This window comes from Piliocolobus tephrosceles, unplaced genomic scaffold (genome assembly GCF_002776525.5).
Source record: "Piliocolobus tephrosceles isolate RC106 unplaced genomic scaffold, ASM277652v3 unscaffolded_1487, whole genome shotgun sequence".
NCBI lineage: Eukaryota > Metazoa > Chordata > Mammalia > Primates > Cercopithecidae > Piliocolobus > Piliocolobus tephrosceles.
This window is the reverse complement of record NW_022296387.1, coordinates 3,046-7,233: the sequence shown is the minus strand read 5'-3', so window position 1 is coordinate 7,233 and position 4,188 is coordinate 3,046. Positions and strand designations below refer to the sequence as shown.

The 4,188-nt window shown below is 43.1% G+C and overlaps 1 pseudogene across 1 annotated transcript; it reads left to right on the top strand.

Annotated features, from left to right (window-relative positions):
* Positions 1–393: 393 nt before the first annotated feature.
* On the top strand, positions 394–2,573 carry LOC113220528 (annotated as a pseudogene). The gene has a single exon (XR_003307391.1). The product of XR_003307391.1 is annotated as a C-terminal-binding protein 2 pseudogene (transcript).
* Positions 2,574–4,188: the final 1,615 nt, after the last annotated feature.

Below are 4,188 nucleotides of genomic sequence, written 5' to 3'. Positions count from 1 at the left end.
CTATTCTCAATTATAATGGTAATCCCAGGACACTAATGCAGCTCTACTTTTTAAATCCATTTTTATTGGCTTCCACTTAAATGGCTATTTAAAATTATTTTTCATTTTAGGCAAAATATAAATCTGAAATAACAACATAATGGCTTATCAATAAAAGTTCTCAGAGGAGGGGAACGGAAGGAGGGTGGGGAGGGTGGGGAGGATGGGGAGGGCAGGAGGGGGAGGGGCGGGGAGCTGGAGAGATTAAGTTTTTGTGTGTGTGTCCCTGTTTGCGTGTGTCATTTTAAGGTGGCTCGCGAACCGGAAGCCATGCCGCGCTGAGGGGGGGCCGCACAGCTGCTGCTGCCGCCGCAGCCGCCGCCGCCTCCAGGGTGGGCGCCTTTCGCGGTGGACGCCGACCGTCCCGGACGAGGGTTTCATCACCTTAAATGCTTTTGAACCAATGAAGCTGCATTCCCTTAAAAAGACGGACAGTCCATCATGTGAACTAAAGAGTTTGTGGACAGACTTATATTGGGTTCATAGTGGCGTCATGCACGCAGACTCCTGCGAGTTCCCTTAAGTTCTTAGAGGACTGCTTTGCCTTTTGATCTGAGAGTTGCAAAATTCCATAAAGAATGGCCCTTGTGGATAAGCACAAAGTCAAGAGACAGCGATTGGACAGAATTTGTGAAGGTATCCGCCCCCAGATCATGAATGGCCCCCTGCACCCCCGCCCCCTGGTGGCGCTGCTGGACGGCCGCGACTGCACTGTGGAGATGCCCATCCTGAAGGACCTGGCCACTGTGGCCTTCTGTGATGCGCAGTCCACACAGGAAATCCACGAGAAGGTTCTAAACGAAGCCGTGGGTGCCATGATGGACCACACCATCACCCTCACCAGGGAGGACCTGGAAAAGTTCAAGGCCCTGAGAGTGATCGTGCAGATAGGCAGTGGCTACGACAACGTGGACATCAAGGCTGCCGGCGAGCTCGGAACTGCTGTGTGCAACATCCCGTCTGCAGCCGTGGAAGAGACGGCGGACTCTACCATCTGCCACATCCTCAATCTGTACCGGAGGAACACGTGGCTGTACCAGGCACTGCGGGAAGGCACGCGGGTTCAGAGCGTGGAACAGATCCGAGAGGTGGCCTTGGGAGCGGCCCGCATCCGTGGGGAGACGCTGGGCCTCATCGGCTTTGGTCGCACGGGGCAGGCAGTTGCAGTTCGAGCCAAGGCCTTTGGATTCAGCGTCATATTTTATGACCCCTACTTGCAGGATGGGATCGAGCGGTCCCTGGGCGTGCAGAGGGTCTACACACACTGCAGGATTTGCTGTATCAGAGCGACTGCGTCTCCTTGCACTGCAATCTCAACGAACATAACCACCACGTCATCAATGATTTTACCATAAAGCAGATGAGGCAGGGAGCATTCCTTGTGAACGCAGCCCGTGGTGGCCTGGTGGACGAGAAAGCCTTAGCACAAGCCCTCAAGGAGGGCAGGATAGGAGGGGCAGCTCTCGACGTGCATGAGTCGGAGCCCTTTAGCTTTGCTCAGGGTCCGTTGAAAGATGCACCGAATCTCATCTGCACTCCTCACACTGCCTGGTACAGCGAGCAGGCATCACTGGAGATGAGGGAGGCAGCTGCCACGGAGATCCGCGGAGCCATCACAGGTCGCATCCCAGAAAGCTTAAGAAACTGTGTGAACAAGGAATTCTTGGTCACATCAGCGCCTTGGTCAGTAATAGACCAGCAAGCAATTCATCCTGAGCTCAATGGTGCCACATACAGATATCCGCCAGGCATCGTGGGCGTGGCTCCAGGAGCACTTCCTGCAGCCATGGAAGGGATCATCCCTGGAGGCATCCCAGTGACTCACAACCTCCTGACAGTGGCACATCCTTCCCAAGCGCCCTCTCCCAACCAGCCCACAAAACATGGGGACAATCGAGAGCACCCCAACGAGCAATAGCAGAGAACGTCGGAAGGTAATCATTCAGATACACTTGGGACCAAGAGACAGTGAAAAATAGATGAACTGAGAGAAAAAGAATCTGATGGTCTTTACAACTGATTCTGGACATATGCATCATTGATGTTGCAGTGTTAAAACTACAAGAGCTAGAAAACTGCAGATGTCATCTGCTTACGGAAGCGCTGAAAGACTAGGATGTGATTTATTAACGACCAACGTCTGTTATTGTGTGTTAAGTTTTTCATCTGTGCATCAAATCACAAAGAATAAATAGAGCTTTTTTCTTTATCAGTCCCTTGGGCACAGCAGGTCCTGAACACCCTGCTCTACAATGTTGCATCAAGAGTTCAAACAACAAAATAAAAAATATTAAGAGGAAATCCCCATCCTGTGACTTGAGTCCCTTAAGTCTACAGCGGCTGGAGATCTCTTTTTGCTAATAGGAAAATCACATTACTACAAAATGGGGAGAAAACTGTTTGCCTGTGGTAGACACCTGCACGCATAGGATTGAAGACAGTACAGGCTCCTGTACAGAGGAGCATCGCTCACATCTGAACTGCATACTGAGCGGGCAAGTTGGTTGTAAGTTCAGTAAAACCCTCTGATGATGAAAAAAAAAAAAAAGTATTAAGTTTCACAAGCTGTTTGTACTCAAATATATTTTCTCAGTTTCAGATCCTCTGCTATTTTATTGAGTGGAAAGTCTTAAGCTAAAAGGGTTCAAGAAGAATAATGTTGCATTTCTTTGTGTCTCAGGAAACACTTTTTATGGTAACTTGTCAGATTGTCTATGAACAAACCCACTTTTTTAGACATTGATAAAGTCTTCTTTTCTTCACGTGATATTTTATACAAGAACACTTCAGATGTATTAGATGTGACTGATTTTAACAAATCCTATTAGATTTGTACCAGCTAGTTCCATGTTCTGCTCATAGTCTTTTGTGAATCATTGCCTTTTTGTTTAAAAAGATGGCCTATTTTGAGCCTTTGTATAGGTACATTCCTGTTTTTGTGACAAAAGAAAAACTTGTCCCAAACAGAAAAATAATGGCTATCAGAAGTATGTTTTGTTTTAGTGTGAGTTACCGTTACTGTATTTGTTTATTGTAAAGGTGGACATTTAGCGTTCAGTGCAGTTTTCAATAAAAAGTAATTAAAATTTGTTAAAAAAAAAGTTCTCATACTGATCCATATGAATTATTTCTGGCATAATAAAACCAGTAAGTCACTTGCATTTTTAAAGGAGGGTGCTGAGGACAAAGATATAATATCTGCAATATTCATAAATTATCCAACTATAACCAGCAATAACCTAAAAAGGCTTCTAGGCATTCTTACGGGCAGATAATTATTTCTGTTATATATAAAGAAAAGGAGTTTTAAAAACTTCTAAATTCTAAAATTCAACTCCATAACAGAGGGATTTGTATACTCCATAGACTATATATTATAAACAAATCTACACACTGACTTAAAAATCTTGAAATCTTTGTCAAAATGTACTATAACATTGGAGTTGTAAACTCAAATACTTACAAGGACAAAGGAAGGTTCCCAGAGTAAGGGAAGTACTGAGGTGGGCACAATAGCAAACTGGAGAATACACACCTTCTATAAAGGGGCAATCTCTGCACAGCAGATCAAACAGTGATAGAAACTCAGGAGACACCAGATTTGACTTTTTAGGATAAGCCTGAAGTCCAGATTTCTACACAAGTCTTCTAAATTTTACATGTTGATTCAATTTATAGAGGCAAACAAACAAATCTGTGTACCACATTAGAATATAGCCCTTGTGTCTTTATATTTACTATAAATGCGTTATGAAATGGTTGTGTATAATCCAAGTATTTGCATGTAAAGTATTTTCTTTCTCTAGTATCATGTTTTATCAAAATATGAGGTATTCATATATAATAAAAATTGCTAAAAAGACTTATAATACTTGCTTCAAGAATTTTTTCCAACACTTATTCATTTAAAATATGTTTGTATATAATTTTCCCAGATTATTAACCAAATAGATCATTGGTTCATAGGACTGCTAAAACTAAATTATTAAAAGAATTCCTATTTGTATTCTTATTAACTTCATGGATTTCAGTGTTTAAAACTGACATTTTGGTTATGATAAAGCTCTATACAACTAACAAACATACTGAGATAGTTCATAATACAATTTCAACTAAAAAAGGAGTTTAGGATTTGCTATTATTCTAATT